Source organism: Epinephelus moara, chromosome 7 (genome assembly GCF_006386435.1).
Source record: "Epinephelus moara isolate mb chromosome 7, YSFRI_EMoa_1.0, whole genome shotgun sequence".
Lineage (NCBI taxonomy): Eukaryota > Metazoa > Chordata > Actinopteri > Perciformes > Serranidae > Epinephelus > Epinephelus moara.
The window spans coordinates 7,506,283-7,515,437 of record NC_065512.1 but is presented as its reverse complement, the minus strand read 5'-3'; the positions used below and the strand labels follow the sequence as shown (position 1 = coordinate 7,515,437).

Below are 9,155 nucleotides of genomic sequence, written 5' to 3'. Positions count from 1 at the left end.
AACAATTTGCTTATAAATACCTGTGACCTGACAGTCTGCTGAAGGACTTAAGCCTGACTCAAGACTGGTGATAAATAAGTGACAAATACAAGATGTAAAATGTTGTTCATACATTTTTACATGTACAAGTCATTTGACATAATTGAATAAATGAGACATTCTTGTCCGGTAAAATCTACTGCTTTAAAACACATGTGTGCATGTTGTCTTTATTAAAATGATTTGTTCACTTGTTGAACTTTAAAATGGGTCAGAGGGAGCAGAACATCATAACTACACATGAAGTGAGGATTATACTGAATAGAACAGCGTAAATAATGTGTGTTCACATGAAGGTGGAAACCAACACCAGGTGAAAGACAGACTGAAACATTTCTCCGAGAGGATCATGAACTGGGTTCGTCATTTCTGTTGTGGGATCAGATCCCCCAAGGGGGTAATTTCCAAGCATATCTGAAATGTGTTAGTCATCTTAGTTGTAATTTTGTTATTATTTTCTCAGAGCTGAATACTTCAACAGAAACCACCCTGAAATAAAAACCACATGGGCGTATTTTTCCATCAGTGTTTGTGAGGATCAACAACTCTCTTGGCGAGTGGAGAGAGGAGGAAAGAGAGAGAGTTGTAGATGGATGTGTGTGTTATTGTCTCTCTGTTTATGTAAAACAAAGGTGAAATCAAATATAAACAGAACATATTATTTCTTCTATTTTGGATCATTTAATTGAGGTTAAGAGATTAAATTACAGCCGAGACGCCTGAAGAAAAAGTTGGCATTCATGTCTCCAAATATATTACATACATCATATAAACATGTGAATGTGAGTGTGAATGGTTGTCTGTCTCTATGTGTCAGCCCTGTGATAGTCTGGTGACCTGTCCAGGGTGAACCCTGCCTCTCACCCAGTGTCAGCTGGGATAGGCTCCAGCCCCCTGTGACACCTAACAGGATAAGAGGTTACGGAAAATGAATGAATGAATATGCTGCAAGACGTAACAGTAACACACTTCCTTGCTTTGGTATTCATTTTGGATATTCTAAACCATTTTGAGATGACTCTGAGATGACGCTTGACTCTGCTGCAGCTCCACTTTGTGATCGTAGCTTTTTGATGCCTAGTTACCAAGTTGCCAATTTATTAGATACAGCAATCTAAAACAAAGACAGTCTGAGGCTGCATTCACATACCCCTGGGATGGTCCCTTTCTTTGAGCTGGGAAGTTCTGACTTGGGTGTTCTCATGAGCTTTTAAAGCCTGGTTCACATTACATGATTTTCACCGCAATTTTGACGTCGCAGAGGATCTTCAGAGCCACCTTGGGTCGTAGGTGAGTCGGCAGATAGTCTGCCACGACGAGTCCTCATGTGTGAACAAGCCTACGAGCAAGTCGCCCCCTCGTCTGTGACTGGGACTGGATATCTGGCATAGAAAACTGCAGAAGTCTGACACGACTGACAAAGAGCATCAGCCAATGAGAGGCGGGATATGTCCCACATCAGCACGCAGGAGGACGGGTGAAATGTGAGGAGGACAAGATGCAGGGTTGCCAGATCCGCTTATTAGCTGCGACTTTGGGCTTGTTTTTTGTAAAGTCGCTCACAAATATTGGTAGTTGTGGGTTGCGTTTTTTTTGGGCTTGTTTCTTAAGTGGAGTTGCTTATTCGGGCTTGCTCTCTAAACGTCACCTTCCTCTATATATATTCGTCGTTGCTTTTGGGCTTGTTTCCATAGCCCTGGTTGCTTGTTTCTCTCCCAAGATCTAGCAACACTGACAAGCCAGCAAGCAACAACAAAAATGGCGGCGTCCACAGGATCACGGGGAGTGCGTTGTGTTTGGATTCAACACTGGGAAAAATATCCCTTTACAATGTGTCGTCTCCAAGTTAAAAAACGTAGTTTGGTGACGTCACCGCGTTATCTGGGGCTCTGTCGGCGAGGGCTCGGTGGAGAAATCTCAAGGTGTGCACACACAGGTCGAAACGCAGTTGGCGAGAAACACACGTCGCCAGGTATAAACACTCAAAAGATTACGATAGTCTCCGCGACGCAAAATCAGGGTGAAAATTGTCTAATGTGAACTAGACTAAAGTTGTAATGTGGAGAAAACATGGACGCTACAAAGAAGACGTGTTGCATTTTATGGTTCTGAGTGTTTAACATCCCAGTGGAGATTCATGTTGCTATCTTAGTTTGAAGCTGAACAGTTTGAAGCTTTATATTACAAAGTAGTTTTGTCCCAGACACGTTGCTGCACCAGTGCATAACTTAAAACTGCTAAAATACTGCTAATAAATGACTCTTCTCACTAATCGAGATCACTCTATGAGGACAGCAACTAACAATGACAACCTAGTATCATATTACAAAGAACACGAGCAATAGATTAACATGCAAGTTTATTACCATCAACTGAACATTTACTTTCATCCACCATGTTTCTGCATATACGACGTCAGCTCGGCAGCTCGTGTGCCAACATTTTTGCACAGTTCCCAAGTTGTTTTGACTTTAGGGAGTGTTCACTTGAATTTTCCCAGTTGGGAACTCATTTCATGGGTTATTCTGAAACCACATGAATGCTGGTAAAAGGGCAGTCCTGTAATACATCCCACATGATGACATTAATTTAAGTTAAGTGTACCTAATAAACTGGCAACCGAGTCTTTATTTAAATATACATTTGATTTGACTAGTACAGCTTTCATTAACAGTATGTATTGCTGGCTCTTCTATCCATCAATGCATCCCCATCCCTCCTCTTCATTCATTCATTCATTCATTCATTCATCGACCCCCCTTTCGCTTCCATGTAGCTGAATTCCATCTGCTCTATTTCACTGTTCAGATCGTCCTGCCCCCCACAACACTCCTGTCTTTCACATCTGTGACTGTATATCTGCTGTGTTCCTGGAGCTGAGCTGGGCTGGGATCAGCCACACTGGGTTCGCTCAGTGTCTTAAAGTTGGACAGAGAAACTCTGCAGAGCTCCCTCATGATTCATTCATCCTGCATTAACAGTGTGGTAGACTGTGTAATGTTGAAGTGATTTCTGACTTACCGACAAGTGGTGAAAACCAAAAATCCTCCCTGAGGCTGAGACACTGTGCAGCATCCCAGATAAAATCAGTGTGACAAGACTGGGATTAATATTCGCACAGGACCTCATGTGATAATGTTTACCTACAGCGGGTTAAGAAAGAGGTCAAAGCTGATGCAGCTGGCTCGCATGTTTCCCCTCTGAGTCACTCGGGGAATAACATTCATTTTCTTCTTCTGGGAGCCGCATCTCTGGACGCGTTAACAACCTCTCATGAATGTCATATTAACCTGACGTCTCTTTTAAAGCGCAGCACCTACACGCCTACAAGTGTAAATCAGGTCACGTACAAAATCTGTTTGTTCTTCCTCACTGAGCTACACTGATAATGACTTTATGAATATCTGTGGTATTTCCTATCAGTTTACGATGCTGTTGCCATCCCAGGACAGGAAACATATTTTGCCTCTCTAGTGTTCCCGTCATTTATCTCTTTGTCAGAGACAGTGCTCATCCTCATACTGTGGTGTTGAAGGTACACAACGAGCTCTTACCCAGGGGCCACTTCTGCAACATGACAGGAGGCCAGGGGCCAGTTGATAATCAAACAGTACTTATCAGTGTATGTAATAAATGAATTACCTGTTTTAAGCATTTTGACGTTTGCTGTCCTCACTCCTCTTCACTGAGAGCCAAATCCAGTTGCAGCAGCCTCACATACGTCAGGTGTACGCAGAGGTGTTCAACACGCTCTATTTTGATTCGAAGACCCACCAACAGTCCAACAAATGCAGCACAGAGCAGTGCAGGGTCCTAGTTGTGCACTGTGGCGTCTTAGCCTTGAAGGCGACTGTTGAAAGCACCAGATAATTGAAAGCGGTCCATAATGTAGAACAAGGAAAACATAAAGAGGTGGACAGAGTGATCTCCATCCATTGTTGGAGAGGGGACCATGTCAGACAGCCACATCTAAAGTCTGTGGGCTTACAATGCTTGTGAGCCTCGCTCAGTGTTTCCATTAAATAAAAATAGCACTAAAGGTAATAAGAAAGTCCTAAAAGAGAAACGATAAAGGCCTCTAACATGAGTTAGCCAAGGGCCTTTCAAAAGTCACCCATTAAGGAAGGAAACCAGTGTGATAGTGTCAGTGTTATGATCCTTCGACCTGTCTGGGAACATGTCCTTTTCTGCCAGGTGGCTTATGAAGTCACACTGGACTAATGTGGCTAACAAGCCCCATTTTGATGCTATTTTATTCAAACTGGCACCTCATTTACATTCAAAGTGCAAAAAAAGTCCCCAGTGTGAATCAGTTTATTTTCATTGTGATATAGAAAATGGTTGATGGGCACCCAGCACCCTGTCACAAGTAGGTATAGCTGCAGCTGAAGCAGCTACATGATCCTCCCACCAGCTACATGACTCACCTGCCATACATCCACCATGAGACCCCTTAATTTGTCCTAAAGAAAATGCTAAGTTAGCATTTAGCTAGCTATTAAGTGTTTGAGTTAAAAGAGAGAAGTTAAAGAAGCAACAGACAGCATTTTTGCCTATATATATGATTATGAAAATAATGTGGGTTGCACAGGGTAGTATACACAGTAAAATCAGACTATCAGCGTTTACATAGGTCACTTAATGGCTTTGCAATAAGCTTCTGCCACCGGGGACAAATTTTCGCAGGAAAAAATCTCCTTTTCGGCAGAAAATGCGTCATGTATTGCCAAACTGGTCGGTCAGCCAATCAGGGACTGGAGCTGGTCCTTATGAGGAACTGGCCGGGGCATGAGATAGTTGAGTCACGAGCACAAAGGCAGACGGACAAAGTTTGGAGATAAGTGAAAAACGGCCTCCCAAAAGAAAACGAGCTCCTCTGTGTGAGGAGGCAAAGAAGAGCAAAAAGGAGAGTGATAAAAGAAGAGGAAAAACAAGAGTAAACCTCAGTCAGGCGTTCAAGAGATGGAGGGAGCTCCGTGACCAAAGAGGCTTCAACACCCGTGTCCAGCTAGCTTTCTTTCTAATGGATCAGTAAGTAACACGGCTAAATGTTAGCTAGCGGAGAGAGGACTGTACTGTACTGGCTGCTAGTTAACTCCTAGCTGGCCAGCTTCGCAAATCACTGCAACCAGGGACCGGGTAGCGAGTGTTGGTCGGCTGACATCCTGGTTGCCATTCTACGGCAGCCCTCGGACAGTGATTACCCCCGTAAGTTACTGTGAGTTGTTTGTACTGGTACTGTACATATTGATATAATTTACTGTGAGCTGTTTCAATTTGGTCTTTGCGACAGCGCGAGCAACACTGCTGACGCTAGGTGGCGCCAAGCTAAAAAAACCCGAATCCTATCTGTTGCCTCTTTAAGGTTTGGGTAAAGGTTACATCTTAAATGGTGAATTACGTCTTCATGTTCAATGTAAAGTGGGTTACTGTTATGTTACCTCATTTATTCAAGATAATGTTGCATTGTAGCAGCATTCTGTAAATTGAGTATCAGTGATGTAGAAGAAAGTCTACTTCTTTCTGTGTCGGCTGTGTTCAGACCTAGAGTTATCTTGCTTGTATAATTGCCTAGAGTTGGTTCGTGTTCTCACGGCAGCATTTACAAGAGGACCAGATCAAATGCCTTGTGTGAGAAAGCTGCTCTTGATTGGTCAGAATTTCCATGTGGGAAAAATCCAGGAAGTAAAGCAAACGTTGAAGAAGAGTACACTTGCAAGATAAATGTGACACTTTCTAATGTCACAATGGAGGGACAACTACGCAGGTTGATTTTAGCGCTGCTCATCGTGGACTATATTGCTGTCATTGTTCATTTTAGTCAAACCATACAGTTTGAAAACGAGGCGCGGCTCCAACTAGAAAACAATGTTTTGATGCATTGGATGTGCTGAATGTGCATATTAAGGCAGTACAGGAGGAGGTGCACATTAATAATCCTCCAGGACTGTAACATGCTCATGTTTAACCCAAACAATGTGTCATGTGACTGCAGTTGCTTCACATCCAGGTCGGAACACCTTCTCACCACAAACCAACCGCACCAGAGTTCATTTGTAACCGGACTGAGACCACCTCTTCAAGATGGTCTTGGTCCGGTTGTTTTGGTGCGCACCTGAGTGTGATTGCTGTGTTCACACCTGCCCAAAGGAACTGCACTGAGGGGGCAAACGAACTTGAGTTCAGTTGAACTGAACCAAACAGGGTAGGTGTGAAAGCACCCTAAGTATTCCTGCATTTCTTGACCCAACAACAGTTATTGTGACCACATTGCTGAGTTTGATGTAGTAGGCATTCCTGTACTGTGGGTACGTGTGATTCTGCATTTACATGGTTTATTTCTCATCTCAAGTGTTTGGACAAATTTGACATTTCCAAGATGACTGCCCTCTCTGTCAGTTTTCCCAGATACTGTATTCCCTAAATGAAATCTGGGTAGATTTTTTAAATAAGTGGAATGTGATTGTTTATTTAACCCAAATTCTAAGGATCAGTTGTTTGATTGAAAGGCATCCACTAAATTGCAAACACCAACTGATATGACAACCTTTTTTAATAACAAAGAAACTAACTTTGGCTTCGAGTGCAAGTTCATTTTGCTCTGAGCTCTTTGGAGGTCAGTTTGAGGCGCAGCAGAGTGAGCGTGACTGATACCGAAGCATTTTTGTTTTGGGAGTTTCTTTGAAGTGGAGGGGCAGAAAGACTACGGCTCAGTGCCACCGGAGCTTTGTGCCAGTCGCAGAGGGATTTCAGCTGTATGCCCAGTGGGATTGTCTGTGGCTCTACCGCTGCCAGCGAGAGAGCTCTGCCCTTCATTCCTCCAAAACTCCATCCAGATCTCAGTCTTCTGCTTTTCATTGCCTGTGTGTGAGGTTTTGGCCTTTGGATGATACAGTAAAGCAATACCGCCCTAATCTTTGTGGCTCTGTGTGTACGTGTGCAGTTTTGTTCCAAGCATTTCTGTTTTTTTTGAAGGACCACATTCTTGCATAGATGTTTCTGCACAAATAAATGTGAGAAGGTAAAACTTGTGTATATGCTTGTATTTATGACATACAATAGTGACAGGCAGACAGATTCTTGCACTGTTGCCTCATAGCAAGAGGGTTCCTGGTTCGATCCCGGGTGTGGGAGCCCTTCAGTGCAGAGTTTGCATGTTCTCCCTGTGTCAGCGTCCAGTGTCCAGGTACTCCGGCTTCCTCCCGCAGTCCAAAGACATGCAGATTGGGGATAGGTTAATTGATAACTCTAAATTGCCCTCAAGAGTTAGAAAGGGTTAGAAGATGGATGGATGGTTCATTCGAGCTGATGTATCAAACCATTTAAGGGTGCTTTCACACCTCCCCTGTTTGAGTCAAACTCAAGTCGTTTGCCCTCTCAGTGCCGTTCGTTTGGACAGGTGTGAACACAGCAATCACACTTGAGTGCGCACCAAAACAACCAGACTGAGACCTTCTTGAAGAGGTGGTCTCAGTCCGTTAACAAATGAACTCTGGTGAAGTTCATTTGCGGTGAGTCCACGATGAGCAGCGCTAAAATCAACCTGCGTAGTTGTCCCTCCATTGTGACATTAGAAAGTNGAACCAACTCTAGGCAATTATACAACTTTGTGACAAAATGAGTCCCTGATTCAGACCAGAGGAGACGACTCTAGGGCTGAGAGCAGCGTAAGACACAGAAAGGAGTTGACTTTCTTCTACGTCACTGATACTCAACTTACAGCCTGACATAGTAGACATGTATACCTGCAACCATATTACCATGTATCACTAAGAAGCAGAGCAGGGATCAAAGCAGTCCAGCTGAGACTCAATAATCCGTACTGTATAAAAGTCTTTCGGGAGTGTTTAAACAAAGAACATATTCTTTATTTCTGCAGGTCGACGGGTACAGAATAGAGATAAATAACGCAGACTCACACATATATGCTGTCAGATGAACAAGGTGATATGTTTATAACCATATTTGGTTTACAACAACTCCCTCTCTTCCTTCGATAAAACAGATCAAGTGTTCTGGCTACAGCTGCATTGTCTTCGTCACTTGTGCGAAGATTTATTGGACAGCTCTCCCACAGAGTTCCTCACAGGAATGCAGCTTGTTTATCAGTTTTTACACCACATTTTATGATCACTAAAGCACACTAACGTCAGGAATGTGGGACAAACATAAATGTTGTACTTACAGTATCGATCCCTGAGGAGAAATCCACTGCTGCTCCGGGGGGATTCAGAGGTCAGCTATGGAGCAGCAGCAATGGCTCCGTGCCTGGCAGGAATTTAAAGTTTCGCTTAAGGGCACTTCAGCAGGGCGGAGGCAAAGTCCAGAACCTGGAGGCCAGCTGCTGGCCCAGACATCTTGTTGACTTTATTCCTTTCTGAGGAAATCAGCAAGAAAAGTCCAGCTCCGGCTTTGCAATCATCACTTTCAATTATTATTACTTCCTGCGGCATCGTTTCTTTACAGATGCTTTCGGAGAAAAAATGTTGCCTGAGTTCAGTTTATATTACACGCTGATTATAAACTATAACAAATGTTGTTTTGGCTCGGCCCTGTGAGGTTGCTGTGAAGTTTAAGATAAAAACATTTCGCCAGTGAGTCAAAAGTCTCGCAAAGTTTTTATCACAACACCAGCATCAATAACCAGGCTTAATTGGTTTCATCTCAGCATGTCTGAGTCATGGGATTCCTCCTCTGAACTCAATGTAAATTAATTACAGTCCCAATATATGAAACATCGTTGAGGCAACTGTTGGTTTTGGATATAACGTCTGTTTCTGAATGCCGTATATCACTGGATATACCACAGAGCTCTCTGAATCATTTCACTTCTGAAGTGGAAAAGTTCACGTGTATCTTGAGGAGGGGAGTACAAAAACTGTTACCTTGGACCTGTTAAATTTCATCCCAGTGCAAGCTCGGGCCTCTCTGCTCACGTGCTGCACACACGACACAGATTCACCTGTTTTGACTGAGATTAAAATCAGTCACCCGACTCAGATAAGATCTCAAGTATCACTTTACCTTGCCTCACGGGGGAATATTCACTGCAGCCATATTTCAGCTGGTGTGATATACGCTGTGGGCTGTCAGCAAGATTTAAGAGCAATAATTGG

At 43.3% G+C, this 9,155-nt stretch overlaps 1 protein-coding gene across 1 annotated transcript in view; it reads right to left on the bottom strand.

Moving 5' to 3' along the window:
* Positions 1-815: 815 nt before the first annotated feature.
* Positions 816-9,155, bottom strand: part of il1rl1 (interleukin 1 receptor-like 1) — a 331,020-nt gene continuing 322,680 nt past the window's right edge. The window contains exon 13 of the transcript XR_007570245.1: positions 816-876. The gene's annotated coding sequence lies outside the window, so the exon portion shown is untranslated. The remainder of the gene's footprint in view (positions 877-9,155) is intronic.